The sequence below is a fragment of the Sebastes umbrosus genome, chromosome 12 (assembly GCF_015220745.1).
Source record: "Sebastes umbrosus isolate fSebUmb1 chromosome 12, fSebUmb1.pri, whole genome shotgun sequence".
Lineage (NCBI taxonomy): Eukaryota > Metazoa > Chordata > Actinopteri > Perciformes > Sebastidae > Sebastes > Sebastes umbrosus.
This window is the reverse complement of record NC_051280.1, coordinates 6,345,653-6,363,897: the sequence shown is the minus strand read 5'-3', so window position 1 is coordinate 6,363,897 and position 18,245 is coordinate 6,345,653. Positions and strand designations below refer to the sequence as shown.

Here is an 18,245-nt window from a genome sequence, read left to right as displayed (position 1 = left end):
GAAATATAAATGTGGAGTCTCAAGCTGTGTCTCAAATTGGTCAGTTAGTACACTTCCATGTAGTACACTGTGCACACTATGTACTTACTTGCATAGAGTGGGAATTTCGACAGGGCCTTGTTGTCTCAAATCGCACATGGCTGTTGTGCAGTCAGCGGAAACTTGGTAGATAAAATGTGCATCATAGCCTACGTGTCAACGGCCTGACCCCACACTAAAGCCCAGGACAGACCGGCCTCGTGAGCAGCGTGTGGCGGCTGCGTTACCTGTTGTTTTTTATTTCGGCGTCCGTGTTAACAGGTTTGAGCAGCCACACTGAGCGTATGAGACGCGTGTGCAGCTGCGTGTCAGCTGCGTGTCAGCTGCGTGTCTAGAGATTCGAGGTCTCGCCTATTTTTGACGCAAGCAGCGCAGTTCACAGCAACAACACTGAGAGTGATCTATTAACATCATACCAGCAACATTACTACAGTTTCAATATCTAGATATCTGTAGAATATGTTACAGACAAGAAAAAAAGTAAAGATTTATTTTTAAATCAACACTTCCTGCTTTCATTTCAAAATAAAAGCCCCCAAGCATTTTTTTCTGTGGACAGAATTCCTTCATTTGTTAACACAGGGATTTTATTCTGAAGTATTTGCAGGACAGTGTTGTAGAACATGCAGTGACTTGCAGGGCTCCATGAATGAATAAAGTATGGGGTTTTAATTGTAGATTATTACTATTATTTACAAATTACCACACGTTTCTTAACCTTTCTGTGTCTAAAATAAATATAAATGACATTTATAATAAATGAAATGGCCATTATGAAAGGCAAACTCTATGTAGAAAGAAAGGGCTGACAGCAGCAGCTGCAGCAGCATAAACAAAGCAGAAATACAGCTGGTAAGAACACCCAACCCGTGGCCCCTGACGTCCCCAGTCTGTCTCGGGCGTTACACTTTTTGCTAGCGGAGGCCAGTGAGTTTCCATGGTTAGGCAAGCTATGGATTCCAAATCTAAAAAAAGAAAAGAGAATTCTAATAAAATATAATAATAGAGAATTCAATAGAGCAGTTCAATTCGTTTGCTTTCACCACCAACGCTGCTGGCTTTGCGGCATGTTTGATCTGTGGCGAGAAATTAGCCAAGAACAAAAAAAGTAACTAAAAGACATTTCCAGAAGAAGCGCACTGCGGTTACTGAAAAGTATCTGGCTGGGGATGAGACTTTAAGAGAGCGATTTCGGAACTGCTGTGCAAAGCGGAGCAGAGCAAATGTTCTTTAAAGAATTGGATGAAATCTCCAAACTCCACTGTTAATGCAAGTTGTGCGGCAGCTCAGGAGATAGCGAGGCGTGGAAAGCTGTTCACGGACGGTGGATACATGAAAGAATCGTTCATTAAAATATCAGAGCATCTATTCTCAGGCTTCAAAAACAAAACGGAGATTGTTCCGAAAATTAAAGATATGCTCCTCTCTGCAACGACCGTCAGCAAATTGAGGACATTAATTCAGCTCCAGCATGATGATGAGTCAAGCGATGTGAACGATATTGAGGAGACAGCGTTGCTATGCAGGTATGTGAACTCTGATGGGCTGCGGGAAGAAATCAATGAGTTAACACCGCTGAAAGGCCAAACACGGAGGGAGGACATTGGTGAGGCGGTTGTGAACTGTTTAAAAGCAAAAAAAAAATAGACACCAACCACATGGTGTCAGTGGCTACAGGGCGCCTGCTGTGAGAGGGACACAGAAGGGGTTTGTGGCTTTACCACAGAAGTCCCTCGATCACAAGATGCATACGTTTTACTGCATCTGGCACCAAGAAGCTCTGTGCAGTCAAACATGAACTACATGAAATCCAAATATCACTCACAGATGAAAGCCTGCAGTCTTGTGTGATGATCAAAGTTACATGTTACAGCCGTGATATCAACAAGATCTGCGATATGACGTTCAGAAACGGAAATCGCATTAAATAGGTGAGAACGCTTTTCTTTAATAGGCTATTGCTTTGCGACAGCATCTCTGTTTTAGCAAGTTGTGATTTTGTCAATGAACTGAATGACCCTTAGCTGATGTCGTTGTGTTTTATGTTCAGGCCCGAGGGGTTGGTTGCTGTTCGTGGCTGAGGAAATAGGAAGAGGATTACCTCGCACTGAACTTGGACTTTAGCCTAAATTAAAATGAAACTGGCCTATTTTTGTTTTTACTTTTACTATTTTTAAAGCTATTAGCCAGTAGCGCTGGGACAATTCACCTATCTCCTGATTTGAAACTATCACGATACTGGTTTTTAAGTATTGCAATTCTACAAGTATTGTGATTAATATTACGATTTATTGATTTATCGATTTATGGATCGATTTATTTTACTTTTTTAATACTAGACCATGGGAAAAAGTTGAATTACACACTTCTAGGGACTTTTAATTAGAAAAATATCTGAAATAATACAATCAAATTTTTGATTTTCAGCATATATGTAGTCAGAGATGTCCTGAAGTCAAATATATCAGTCATTGTCAGGAATTATTTATTACATTTCATCCAGGAAGCCAAACATCAAAGAACAAAGACATTTCCCTCACAAATTAGTGGTATTTCCTTTTAAATTTATAAAGGACATGTAATGTTTTATACTTCTGGTGAATATAATCCTATCAATCTTATTTCCATATATGTTTGTATATTCAGTTCCCTTTGTTAACACATTATTTTGAAAACCTGATGCTTTAGCCATGATGTCTAGCTCTGCTTTTCCTGCAATGTGTTAAACCCAAAGTGTTTCCATACTTTACTGGATGTGTAGTGTTTACCACTTTGGATTTAAAATGGGAGGGTGCAGGTCGTATCCACGCAGACCCTCCAACGCTTTTCCCGCCCTTACTATTAATACTGCTACTTTTTCTTTTATTCATTTGCACTAACAGGATGAGGACTCAAAGTAAGCCTGCATAGCTCTTTATAGCTACTCTATTTCAAAGTAGGCCAACACATGCCAGTGGATTTCTTTCTCCACATCACAATTGTTCAGTTTTGTGTTTTGTTGGTAACAGCATCCCCCAATAAAAATAACTGTTTGTATTGTATTTCTATAATTTCATAAATGTAATAAATCATGGTATTATTGTAATGGAAATGCAAAGTTAAAGTACCTAATAATCATAAATAGCCAACGTGTGGTAAAACTGTCAGGGCTGTATGCTGTGGCGCTCTCCAAGGTGCTGATCTTGCTGCTTGGAGCAGTGGGAGCTTCCAGCCAAATCTCCTGAGACAGTTCTTCAGTGTCCTGCCTGCCTCTCATTTGCAATTGAATCCTCACTGCATCCTGACAAAACCATATTCATGAATGCTCATTAGACCTATCAGTAATGTTGATGGGCTAATTTAGACTTAAAGGTCCAGTGTGTAGGATATGGCGGTATCTAGTGGTGAGGTGAGAAGGATGCAACCAGCTGAAGCCTCTCCCATGTGCCAACTATGTTGGAGAGCTAGAGTGGCCGACGTGAAAACGTGAATGGATGAATCTCTATAGCCAGTTGGAGCCACGTGTAGAGTGTGTGTGTGTGTGTGTGTGTGTGTGTGTGTGTGTACGTGGGAAGTGGGTGGTGAAGCAAGAGAGAGAGCAGCGGAGACGGAATCAAGTATCGACTCCGGCCCAAGCAGGAAAAGTTAACAGTGTTTGGTTTGTCCGTTCTGGGCTACTGTAGAAACATGGCGGTTCAACATGGCGGACTCCGTGAAGAGGACCCGCTCCCTATGTAGATATAAACGTCTCATTCTAAGGTAACAACAATTCTTATTATCAGGAGATTATACACTAAAGAAAACATAGTTATTAATATGATATTCCATTTCTGCCAATAGATCCCCCTAATTGTTACCCACTGGTCCTTGTATGGACTATGTTACCTTCATTATAAGGCTCACATATGTTTTACGGCTCCAGACAGATTTCTTTTTTTTTTGTCAAAGCTGACTCTTTTGTCGTAAAGGTTGTTGACTAATACATATTGAGTTATAAACCTAAACCTACTACTTAGTTAGGCTAAGGAAAAGATTGCGGTTTGGGTTAAAATAACACCAGAAGTGGTAAAACTTAAGTACAGAAGTTACGTGACAAATAAATCACCATTGACTTTGGATTTCACACGGGACATTAACAGCGGTCTCCTGGATGAAGGTCTGGTGTTTTTGACCCGTTAATCCACCCCGACTTCCTCCCTCCCTCCCTTCCTCGCTGCTCTTTATCCTTCGTCGTTTACAGTTACGTGAATTACATACAAATTGATACAAATTACAGTGCATTACTTTTCGTACGTATAGCTACAAAACGGTGTATGAGACCAGTCTGAGCGCAGACGTCTCGCCCCATACTCTCTGAAATGACTGGGGAAGGCATTCTGGTCTGACTGCACCTCCACTGGATTAATCACTGCAGCTGCTGAACACCCGTCTAACCTGCTGCCGGACTCCTGTTGGACTCAGCCTGACTAAGATTTCTCTGTTTTTTGTACCTGCAAAAAAAAAAAAAAAAAAACAGATAACCCTGGGACATAACAAACCCAGCTAACCTTTACCTGACATAGACTCGTGTGACTTTTGGGCTGATTCTGGACCCAAGTAAGCCTTTTGACTTTCCCTTTTACTGTAAATCCCTTTAATAAAGATCAAGAGGAACTTGATTATGATAGAAGAACAAATGCATCCATCATTGATCTGCTGTATGTAACTTGTGTCAGACTGCATGAAGGACAGAATCTCTTGTAACCTGCTACAGCTGAGGACTGTTGGTGCTGAGTGAAACCTCTTCATGCAGCTACTCTCAGTTATTTATATCACGGCATCAAGGACTTTACATGGAGGGAGCACAACATTATGAATGCTGGTGCTTTACAAGAAGAAGACAGGCGACGGTGAGGAGCCATGGTTGCTTAGTGCTTTTTCACTTGTTCGATCCAGCTCACATGAAGGAGGGGAGATGGGCTACGGCTGCATTATGCAACATTTCTCTTAAAAATACACCGAGCCTCAATCAGTGGCTCTCAATATGATTTTCATATCCCAGTGCCGTACTGGTTGATCTAGTTGTCTACTCCGGATCTGGTTTCCCTTAGTGGCAGTTAATGAACCTGCAGGAATATAAAACCAGGGCTGAAATCACAAATTGGGGCTGTACAGACAAAAACACACCACCCATGTGGAGTTTACCTGGTTGCCCAAGACTAATTATCAGTGGGTTAGTAGGAAATCGTCACCTAAGAACTGACAAGGTGAAAATTAAGCAGTGACCCAGCACTCCAGAAAAAATGACTTTTCTTGCACAATCTGTGTCAAACAATCGTTTTTTTCTTTTGTATGCCTTCTTTAAGAGTCTACAGCCACACTAGTGGATCTGTGCGGCTGATGTTTCATTGGTATAGCCTAATGTTTACCATGTTCACCAGCTTAGTTTGTTAGCATGCTAACATTTGCTAATTAGCATTAAACAAAAACGCTGTCCCAAATCCATACCGAAGAACATATATTGCTAAGAAGTTAAAGTCAATTATACATTCCATTCCAATAGAACACAGACCATGGATGTAGAAAAGGGTCCAATAGACCACAGACCATGGATGTAGATAAGGGTTGTGTCCTGTGCTTTTGCCCTGTGTGATAGTAAATAGCCTGCAACTACATTCAATTCTGTTGATGTCACGCTACTAGCACTACTAGCTACTGGCCTATAGCTGGTTGTTTGGGAACAGAGACGTTAATACATCCACCACAGGCGCCAGCCCTCGTCTGAACCAAACGGAGTATTTCAAGTAAATGAGAACGCATCTGATACGGACGATCTTCTGGTGTGTGCTACATGGGTGAAAGGGCAATCTTTCAAAATATCCAGACCTGATTCTCCAGACATTGTCTAGAGTTCATGTGAGAAAACAGTAGAGTAGCAGTAGCAAAGGTAAGGAGTGTCTCTACATGAAGTTGTAGAATGAGCTTTCAACAAACACCCAACCAGTATTTTAAAGAACTGCAGTTGTTCCTGGGCGCGTTGCAGAATGTCATGGTGTTATCATTAAATGTCAACGGACTGCTTCGACTCAAAGTACATGTACTGTGTGTTTTCAGCTATCTCTGAAAGCCGTAAGAACACAGTGTTTAATGCTGAGGGGATTAGTTTGTCCCTCCTGCTGCTTGGATTCTTTGAGAGCTCCCTCCCAGAGAACAGTCTTTACTGCCAAATCTAGCTGTAGAGCGATAGATTTGCTATAACTTGCCATAAACAGTGAATTCCTTGACGCAACGTATTGACTGAACTTTATATCTGTACTGAAGAAAGTCGTGAGGATTTCATCCAGCTGGACAGATTTTATATAGAGACAAAACAGCCATTAAAATCCCACGGAGAGAGGAACAGACTAAGCACTGCTGAAGGCTATCAACGACTCTGTCTCCATCCCTTCCTCTCTTCCCTTTTCTCCCATCCGTACGACCCCCAATCGACTAGAGATGTACGTCAGAATCTGCGTGGAAAGGATTTTTTTCTCTTTCTTTTCGCCCACTGACTGTTATGATTCAACTCAGCCTTTAGAGCAGGGTTGAGAAGAGAAGAGAAGAGCGTGGGCTTAACCTGCTTCTCCCTGTCTCTCTCTCTCCCTCTCTCTCTCTCTCTCTCTCTCTCTCTCTCTATCTCAGTACCTGCTTCCCTTCTGCACAGAGCTGCTCTCTTTTACTCAGAAATTAAATCCTGGGTTTGTACACGCCTGTGAAGCCTACAATATACAGACAGATAGAATGGAACAGATCAGTGGTGGGATGTGTGAAGGAGGTGGGGACCAAAACGACCAGCTGACTGTGAAAGAAGCGTGAATCATATCTTTAACACCTATCTTCTCCTGTCATATTCCTCACACACTATGGTAGACTGATTACTTCAGACTGTTCATGTCTTCGGGTTATTTTTACAGCATTTCTGCATCAATAGACAATTCACACTAGAGCAAGTTATCTGTCTCCGATGAATTAAGAGCTTTGACAATGACTTCAATCCACAGCCAACCAAAGTAGTCAGTTGAGTTAGGCTAATTGTAGCTTAGGGTTGGTGCACATGTCTGAGTTCTGGTCTCAGAACGGGAGGTGAATCGCCTACTGATTGTGGTGGAACCTTACTAACACACTGCATGTTGACTTTTACTGCCATATGGATACCGTACAGCTGCACCTCCGGTCACCAGTCCGTCAAGCTTCTCAACTTTACGGACGACACCACCCTTGTTGGACTTATCTCTGGTGAGAACAAAACAACTTGAAGATCAATGCTCTTAAGACAGTGGAAATGGTTGTGGATTTCCGGAAGTAAGCAAGCCCACCCACCCCCATCACTCTGTGTGACTCAACAGTCCACCTTGTGTAGTCCTTGCGCTTCCTGGGCGCCATCATCATCCGGGACCTCAAGTGGGAGCTGAACTTCAGCTCTCTCATTAAAAAGGCTCAGCAGAGGATGTACTTCCTGCGGCAGCTGAGGAAGTTGTACTTGCCACAGACAATGACGGTGCTCTTCTACACTGCCATTATTGAGTCCTTCCTCACCTCCTCCATCACAATCTGGTATGCTTTTGTCACTGCCAAGGAAAAAGGGCAGGCTGCAGCGTAACATTTGCTCCACTGAGAAGGTGATTGGCTGCAATCGGCCGTCCCTCCAGGACCTGCACGCCTCCAGGACCCTGAGGCGTGCACGAAAGATTGTTGCCGACCCCTCCCACGCCGGACACAAAACTTTTTGAGTCATTCCCCTCTGGCAGACACAAAAACAGTTTCTGTCCGACTGCGGCGGGCCTCATAAACAATGCCTACTGATATTTATGTTCTTGACTTTTTCAATATGTTGCCTTTATTTTTAGTTCCTCCTACTATGTTTATGTATGCACCAAACACCAAGGCTTGGCAATAAACCTTACTCCGATTCTGATCCTACTAGACTTGGCTTGGGTGCTAATTGGGTCCAGTTGGGAGCTTCAGCTTTGGCCCAGTGTTGGCACCCTAAATTAGACCAGTACACATGTGTCAATCATCAAGAGTCTGCAAACCAGCCTTGGTTGCAAGTTTGGTTTAGCAGGCCTCTGATGATTCACAGCGCCCTCCCAACTAGCTAACCAAAGTGGCTTGGTCCAATAGTGGTTACATGGTGCATGGTTACATTCTAGCTGTCTGATGTACTGTCAAGGATGTCCATCATTTTGCAGCCACACTCAGAGAGAAACAAAATGACCACTTCTTATATCAGTACACTGTGATAACAATATCTCAATCACTGACTGAATATCAGCCATTAAAACTGAAAATAGAATCTGGTGGCAGGTAGATATTATTGGCCGTAACTTCAGAATCCCATTCAAAAAGAATATCTGATCTTGTTGACATGTAATATGTTATTATTAGTTCATGAACTAATAACACTAATACTGATCTCCTGTGTTGGTGAAGAGTACCGCAAACCAAAGCATAGCCAGCAGATTGACTGGAGTAAGCTAACCTTTGAGCATTCTGGGATACTTTTTTGCCTGTTAAAAATGAAGATGTGAAACCCATGTTCAGGTTGATAGCAGCAAACTAAGAGTTTGCTGTTACCTAGCACCTGTGCTGCTACAGAGGGGACAGTGCGCTATAACAAAGCAGACTCTAATCATCCGATCAACACCTTCTCTGATATGGGCTGCTGGAGAGCTCCAGGGAATTCATAGCTTTTTGGAAACACTCACAGTGCTTTGCTTTGGCTTGGTATTCACACATAAATCTGGCATCTATGGGAAAGCCAAGACACTTGTCTGAATGAATCAAATAGTTGCTTCCTCCTGATCTAAAGAAGTAGTTGTAGAGGGTAAAGTTAATATGACACAGACAATATGGATATTAATCTTTTTCCTTAGATAATTATACACCACTTTCTGCTGAGTAAGACTGCAGAAATGACACCAGAAAAAACAAAATTCCACACTGCATAAGATGGTATTTATCTTTGTATTACAACTAGGGCTGTGTATTGGCAAGAATGACGATACGAAACGTATCACGATACAGGGGTAACGATTCAATATATTGCAAAACTGTAAGCAAGGTGATATATTGCAATTTTTTTAATCTAATTTTAGGAAAATTGTCTTACTATAAAGGACACACCAGAAATTTGGGAATAGGAAAAGATAACACATTTGTACCGCATGCAAAACACTGCATGTGATTATCATAAAGTGAGCATGTATGTAAAGGGGAGACTCGTGGGTACCCATAGAACCCATTTTCTTTCACATATCTGGAGGTCAGAGGTCAAGGGACCCCTTTTAAAATGGCCATGACAGTTTTTCCTCGGCAAAATATAGCGTATCTTTGGAGCGTCATTTAAAGTTCTTAGTGACGAGATAGACATGGGTGGTACCAATGGATTCCTTAGGTTTTTTCTAGTTTCCTATGATACCAGTGCCTTACACTCTAAAGATCTGAGCCTGCTACAACCTCCGAAAGATCAAATAGCAGCCGGGCCCGAGGGTAGGCCGTTGGACTTTTAGGAGGCTATTTAATCAATATAGTGTTTTGGAGAATGGATCCAGTATCACAAAACATAATATCGCAATACTCATGCGTATCTTATACCCCTAATCACAGTCAGTTGTGGCATAATACTGATTTCGTTGGTTTCAGGTCCATGTACTGTTTACCATGTACTGCCCTCCCGCTCCCTATCAAACATGATGATGAAGGAGATGAAAATAAAAAACACTAAAACTAGTGTTTGTTTTTCTGGTTTCCAGACAGAGTCCCATGTGAATAGTTTTGAAGTGTATTTTGTCTGGTTTAAGTCAAAACGTCATGAAGGTAGCAAAAATGAAATACAATGTAGTGGGATATGAGAGTTACTGTAGATAGTGAGTTTAGATCCGTGCACACTCACCTCCTTTATATCCCCATCATTGTAGAGTTGTCGCTAACTGGAAGTGATTGACATCTCTGAATAACTGGTCTCACATTAACTCCAGTTATCTAGGAAAAGACAATGTACACACACACACAAAGACACACACACACACACACACACACACACGCAAAGACAGAGTTACTACAGAAGTTACATTTGTGAAATATTGGTTCTCAGTAGATCATGTGAGCTGCATCCAGTCTCGTTACTCTCACACAACCAGACCTCTGCCTGGAAAGACCAACCCAACATGGTGGGGTAGTGAGAGACAGGGTGAGAGCAGCAGCCTCAGAGGATCAAAAGTATAAAATGACAAGATGCGCGAGGGCTGTAGAAAGATTTAGTGACTTCATGTATTAAGGTAAATGCTGAATCTGTCTCAGGTTGTTGTTAATATCATCAGGTTGTTGCTAAGTTGCTAATATCATCAGGTTGTTGCACTAATATCAGCATGTCTCATGGTGCATTTGTTTTTTTATTAGAACGTTGATGTGTTCTTTGGGGTGATGAGACAAAACGGGTTTCTGCCAGTATATTGCAATCCTGGCGGCCCGGGAGTGTGCGTAAATTTAGCGAATGTGCGGTTGAGAGAGAGAGAGTGTGTGTGACTGACGGTGAGTGGGAAGTTATCCGTAACGTTATAGCTGAACGTAGCAGTGCAGTGCGTGTTTAGGCTGTCGGTGAATAAACGCTACAACTCCTCAAGACCCGAGTGACGAGCCGTTTGGTGGAGCAGCTACTGAGTAAAGTGGGACACCTTGTGGTAAAATGAATATGAGAAGAATATGTGATGCTCACTTTAGAATATTTGATATATAATGTTGTGACACTGATTCTTGTGCAACATGCTGCATGAAGTCCAACCACAGTAAACACCATGTGTACAGTAAAATGTCTAACATGGATAATACTAAACCCCAGTTAGTCAGGGTGGAGCTGTCCAGCCTGCTGTGGTGCTGATTTCTGTTCATGCACAGCAGCTTGTTTTCCTGCTACATTAAATGTGATTCTGTGTGTACTCTACATGCATTGTCAGGTTTTGGGAATGTAATATATTATGTTTAACTGTTAAGAGATGATAACATTGCAGCATTAGTGTTTTTGAAATGTAAGGAATGAAATACTGCAAGAAAAAAAAGTGTATTTCACCTTGGAAAATATGATTGTAGATTTCCCATTATGGGCTTAAAAGCAACGCTGGTTAGTGATTAAGAGTGACTGACATTTTCATTCAAAGCGCCGTCTTCATTTAAAAGGTGACGACAGAATTCCTTTCTCTCGATCTTATATCCATGTATAAGCCTTTTGGTATTTGTACAACGCCTACTGTATCTCTCAGCCTAGTTGACTTTTGATTTCCAGTAATGGATTCTGACATCAGTTGACGGCACGACGAAACCTCCAACGAGCCTACGAGGCTTCCTACAACGCTGTCAACGAATACAGTTGACAACCGCGCTGCTGACACAGACAACATCAGTGTGTGTAACATGTTGAGCCACAGTAGAAGGGTGCAACACAACTGGAAATCTCAGGAGACACATGGATTTTGTGTGCGTGAGCTATTTTTACTGTGATGCATGTGATCAGACAGCATATTCATATATGGAAATATAAGAGGCTTATTATTGAGCTTAATCATGCATGTAAAATGTCTTCGAGTAAAGCAGATGGTTACTGTGTTTATAATCTTTTCATTTGATCCTACGCAGAGCATTTTCTAAACTGTATATGAGCACTACAAGCTAAAGAATTGATTATCTTTCTGATGTTTGGTGATGATGATGATGATGTACATGTGATTAATTGCTCGCTGAAAACACGCCTGTTCAGACCGGGCCGAATGCTTGGCCTGTGGTGTTGCCGCTTGCAGCTTTCTGGAGAACCGCTCGTACAAACAACAAACTTCACACTCCACACTGTGCTTCCTTGGGTCCTGAACAATACACCTGCCATGACATAGTTGCGTCACACACCCAGTCGCGGCTACTCAGAAACACTGGTGAAATACATTCTGGTTCACAGGAAGAAATACACCCACTAGTGAAATATACTGTTACAATGTTATATCACATCCCTGAGACACATGACGTTACATCCATAGCTTACGTAACGTCACAAGTGTACTTCTTTTAAGCCAAAACATGATGTTTATTTCAAATCCTAACCAAGTTGTTTTGTTGCCTATACCTAACCGGCACAGCGTACAGCTGTACACATCCAAAGCAGTTAAAGTTGCACCTGTTTACAAAGTCAAGTGTCCAGGGGGCTCCTTAGGGACAGCAGGGGTGAGAAGATCTGTTTCCACCCTGGATCGGGTAGTACAGATGACTCCATAAGACAGTCTATAATATTACACGGTACCCATCACTCAAGTGCAGACTGAACAACAGAGAAAACAAAGTTTTGAGGTAAGTTATGATTTGATCACAGTCACTCAGTCTATCAGTTGAATCTGGTAAAACTTCTAGATATAAAGTCAACGTACAAATTTAAGGCCAGGCTGAGAGAGAAACATGATCACAGTCCGGTTTAGTGCAACGAAATGTTGATGTGTTTTACAGGATTCACAAACTGTCAGATGTTTGTAGGACTACAGCACAATGACAAATGAGTTTGCAGAGGTGAAAATCAAATATCACCCACTTATCACCTCTGCATTGATTCATTTAAAAAGAGTCTACGTTTAAACCCCTGCAGGACTTGGACCTAGATATGGAGATATAAAGAAAGACATTGAGGAAATTAAAAAGAGAAGAAAGTTTTCATTCCACTAAACACCGTAAGCATGTTTGTAACAAAATGTATTAATCACTGTTATTTTGTATATACTGTAAATAATGGTTGTAATATTCTAGCATTGTGGATTAGTGGTTGTAATTAATCTTCATGGTAAATTTCTTGAATAACATATTAACTTCCACCGCTCACTTTTAAGGCAAAGTAACAGTAACTCCTAGAATGGCTTATCTATGATGGTTTCAGTTAACAGCAGTGGTTAGTAAATGTATATTTTCAGTCTTCTTACGCATTCAGATGATCTGCTATTATCTGCCACGTTGCTGTTTTATTACAGCGGCCGACAGCCGTGTCTCCTTTTTACATATTTATGCTTTACTTCCTCATAATCTTCCATTAGTAGCTGTTGCTTACTGGGTTTAAAGTATGCAGGACGCGTTTACTCCATTTCAGCATCAGCAAATCTGTGATCGACCTCGTGGTCTGTTGAAGAAAGCCTTGAACGTGCATCTATCAGAATTACTTACACCTGGCTCAACCTAGTCGCCCCTCCTCAGCCTGGCCTGGCCTGGCATAGCCTGGCCTACCTGAAACCTATTAAGCCAGGATGAACTGACTAGACCAGGTCAAGCCTCGCTTCCTCTCTTATCCTGGATTTATTCATTCTTCTTTCGTCAAACAGGCCCTAGGTGCTTAATTGACTACAAATAAGCAATTTCTAGCTCTTGTGTTTCACAGATTAATTTGTTAACAGTCTCAGATTTGTCCCACGACTGATGATGGGAAATGACACCCGGGGGCCCTATTACGATCTGGTGGAAACCTGATGAAGTTGTTGCCTGGAAACAGGCTCATTAACAACGTGCAGCTTTTGCAGACCCAGAGTTTGAATGGCAGACGCGTGTTTAGCCTATCTGGGTTTGTGATAAAAGGATCAGAGAGCTGCTGCACTTCAAACAGCTGACTGGAAGTGAGCTCCACCATAAACAGCTTATTTACATATTAAAGCCACGCTTTGCTATTTTAAAATGCATTGTGGTTTTCCCTAAGCCTTTATCTACTGCAATGTACAGTATAAATATTACCCACAGTCTGACGATGAAACATGAAACACAACCTGAAACATTAGGTCTGTATCAATACAAGTGTTCTGAGTTTAAACTGGAATTCTAGGGAGTTTCAGCTTGGCAAGCTGAGTATGTTTAAAGGGGATATATTATGGAAATAGGTTTTCAACATAAATGTGTGTCCCTGGTGTGTCTGGAGACCCCCAAAGACTTACACAGGGTTAGAAATCAACTGTTTCTGTCTGCCTGCTACTAGGGGTGGGAAAAAAACATCAATTCACTTATGTATCACGTTTTTTAAAATAATTTTGAAATTGATTTTTTAATGCCAGAATCAATACATTTGCTTCATTTGAGTCTTTGTAGAAGGAAGTTACCGATTTTATTGTTGTAGTCTGAGTGACGTGACGTCATGTCCGTTCTGTATCCGTCAACCAAAATAAACCGCAGCTGGTTGCAACGAGGAAGTAGAAAACGGCAGAGGGTCCGCGTGGATACGACCTGCACCCTCACATTTTAAATCCAAAGTGGTAAACACTACACATCCGGTAAAGTATGGAAACACTTTGGGGTTCACACATTGCAGGAAAAGCAGACCTAGACATATGTTTTTCTGCTGTCACCCGACCACATCACTGTATTGCTTTGCTCTGGTGCCGGTACTCCTGTCTGTTTCTCCAAGCTGGGGACACACCGACCGTCATCTACTGTAAGTAATACACCTACTATGGATAAGTAGCTCATACAACCCCACTTCAAAACACCCAAACTATCCCTTTTAAATATAGACAACATGATGCATACGCAATTGTCTGTAGAAGCTCCATTTTTCAGTGTAATTGTGCATGACAGTGACCTTGGCTCCAGTTGAAGTTGTTTTTGTATTTTGGGTCTGAGGCGTGTTTATGGTGCAGCACAGAGGAATTGGGGGGGGGTTTGTGTCATGAGTAGGTAGGGGACTGCTGCGCTTTAGGGAGCTAATCATCTCAGTGGTTTAATATGATAATCCATTAAACCATTTTTAATCCCTGCCCTCAGCCAAAACATCTCAACACACAAAAAAATGCCACAAAAAAGATTGTGCTCAACAGCCCGAAACATAAAACAAACCAAAACACTGTCAACTTTTAACTTGAAAGAGGTCATCACTGTGTAGACGGGAAAAAAGCTGCACAAAAACAACATGAGAAGGACGTCAGTATCCTGCAGGTTATGCAAGATCCTACACTGTTCTTTTGCTTCTAATTTGAGGCGTGAATGAAATCTTGGCTGAGGGAAGAACAAACACGTACCAGATATTACTGAGCAGAGCAGTTAGTTTCTGGTGGTCATTCACTGTGCTGTATAGTCCACAGCCTGCAGGAATGATGGCTTGCCACTGTCTTTTATGTAATCTCTTTTACATAAGATGTATGCATTGGCGATTACTGTACATTCAACATATATAGAGCTGGGTATTAAACCTCAGTGGTAGTCTGTCAAGTCCTGAAACTGGTATTTAATGCTTGGACTGATCCATGCCTCTTCTTTACTTATCCTTTGATAAGATTGCTCCTTAAATAAATAATGTTTTTGCTAGTTTGAGACTGTATTTTTTTTAAAATTTGGCTTATTTTGTTCAATGAAAAAAGGGTTGTATTGAGAAGTAAAGTATCAAATAAAGTTTGTTATCAGGAGTGAAAGTCTTATGAGCACTAGTGTGAAAACGTTTTTGAAAGTAAAAGTCATTGTCCTGTCCTGGTTTCCCTCAAACAAAAAAGTAAATAAAACCTTCTTAGACCTCTGTCTTGCTGACACAGAAACTTTCTTAAATGATAAGTCTGTTTCATTGATTATTAGTCATGTATTTATTAAGCAGAAACTCTGATAAGCAGAACTGCAGTCTCCACAATATGTCTATTTTATATGATTGTAAACTGAATAACTTTGGGTTTTAGACTGTTGGTCCAACAAAACAACTAGGGCTGTCAATCAATTAAAATGTTGAATCGTGATTACTCGCAAATTAATCACACATTTTCTTTATCTGTTCAAAATGTACCTTAAAGGGAAATTTGTCACGTATTTAATACTTAATTTAATAGTATTGAACAAATATGCTGCTTTATATAAATGTTTGTATATATTTATTAATGGAAATCAATTAACAACACAAAACAATGACAGATATTGTCCCAGAAACCCTCACAGGTACTGCATTTAGCATAACAAATATGCTCAAATCATAACATGGCAAACTGCAGCCCAACAGGCAACAACAGCTGTCAGTGTGTCAGTGTGCTGACTTGACTATGACTTGCCCCAAACTGCATGTGATTATCATAAAGTGGGCATGTCTGTAAAGGGGAGACTCGTGGGTACCCATAGAACCCATTTACATTCACATATCTGGAGGTCAGAGGTCAAGGGACCCCTTTGAAAATGGCCATGCCAGTTTTTCCTCGCCAAAATTTGGCATAACTTTGGAGCGTTATTTAACCTCCTTCGTGACAAGCTAGTATGACATGGTTTTATAGTTTAATATGATACCCGTATCTTTAGACTAGCTTTAAAACTGAGCCACTACAACCTAAAAATCGCAAGTGGTGTTAAAACGACTTTGCATTAACGCGTTATCACATTAACTTTGACAGCCCTACAAACAAGACATGAGCTTTGGGAAATTGTGATGGATATTTCCTGCCATTTTATAAACAAAATGATGAATCAGTTAAATTGGGAAAAATCTACAGATGAATCATTAATGAGAATGATTATAATAGCGGCCCTATACCTCAATGTTCAGTGAAGTGATGCTTCAGCATTCTGTTATACCAAAACACACAAGAGACAGCAATCTTTGTTTGCTAGAATTTACTATAGCCAGGCATTACTAGTAGTTATTAAAAAATATTAATTATCATTTCATTGTTTGTTAACAGTAAAATAACTATTAACTAAGTAGTTGCTGCTACGCAAAAGCTAATGGGGATCTAAATAAACAAACAAACAAACAAACAATCTAAGTCTACTTTACTATCAATTTACCATTTATAAATGATGGTTATTATAAAGTGTTACCAAATATATAATAAAAAATTAATTATGACCTGTGTCACGGGTTAGCCCGTGCCCTATAAAGTAGGATGCAACGCACACACACTGTAACGCCACCTCCATCATATAGTATATCAAGCCGGCTTGGAGGTGTCGCTGTTAAGTGTTACCGTAGCATCAGTACTTCTCAAATGTCGGGAGGCTCGCCGACAAAGTAATACAGTTCTTAATGGGGGTCAGAGTGTTACGAAGCATATATATATTAATGAATTACACACAGGCATAAGTATTGATATTGAACATTTCCAATTGGTTGACAATAGGCAATGTCATTTTAATTAGTTTGAATAATTACTTGCCTCAAAATCTTATATTAAATGTTTTATAATTTAACTATGAATTATGTCCTATTTTTTGGACTAGATATTATTATGCTGTTGTTTGATTGATTATTAATTATTATCAATATTACTTAGTAGGATCCAGCTTCATAAAAGAGGAGGCTGGAATACCTGGCGGTGGTTCAGTGGAGAGCAAACCTTTGATGAGAGACAAGCCAGATTGGAGCCCTGCAAGGGCCCACAATTTAAAGGGGCATAGCCTATGCTGTATCTTTATATATATACACACACACACACACACACACACACACACACAGACAGATGCACAGGTCAAAACCGAGGATTTACACTACATATGTACATAGTAAATCCTCCATTGCAGTAGTAATTGTTAGGGCTGCAGATTAATCTGCAGATTAATTTATAGTCTATAAAATATCAGATTGACGGGTTGCTACCACGGTGAAGAACCGTAACTCCTTCGCAGTGTCTTTTCATTTCATGGAAGTTAATTATTAAACATTTTGGTCGTCTAAAAACGTCTTATTCCGCATTTGGTTGTACTTAGCTCCACCCTCTCGTGTCACTTCTGGTTGCAAAAAAACAAGAAGGCGACGTCCATAATGCCAAACTCAAGGCTTCAAAACGGCAGTCTACAAAACAATGGTTGACATCACAGTGACTACGTACACTTCTCATATACAGTCTGTGGTGGAAATGGCAGTAAAAATGGTCAGGAACGTTCATTTACGCACAAATTCAGATAGCTACCATTCTACAGCAGTATGGCGAAGTCTTTTAATGGCAGACAAATTCATACTGTCTCACAGTATGTTTTGTCATATCACCCAACCCAAACATGCCTACATCACATCAGTTATCAGAGTTTTGTATAACTCACGTTAGAGGAAATGTGTGGAATCAGAAAAGCTGAACGGAACCAGCTGATTTTTTAACAAGCTGCCTAAATCAGGTTTTCATTATCCGGAATGTAACGTATTTTTTACTGTGAAAATGTGTGGAAGTCTGACATATTTAAATACCTCCAGTCAGTAATTCACTAAAATGAGAATAGATGGTCCACCTTAAAGGTCAGCCCACCTTTTAAGT

The 18,245-nt window shown here is 40.7% G+C and overlaps 1 protein-coding gene across 4 annotated transcripts in view; it reads right to left on the bottom strand.

The window, feature by feature from the left end:
* The window catches only part of LOC119498779 (disks large-associated protein 1-like), a 106,302-nt gene that overhangs the window by 71,067 nt on the left and 16,990 nt on the right, over window positions 1–18,245 (bottom strand). For all 4 annotated transcript variants that reach the window (XM_037787832.1, XM_037787834.1, XM_037787835.1 and 1 more), the window contains exon 2: window positions 9,929–10,017. The gene's annotated coding sequence lies outside the window, so the exon portion shown is untranslated. The remainder of the gene's footprint in view (window positions 1–9,928; window positions 10,018–18,245) is intronic.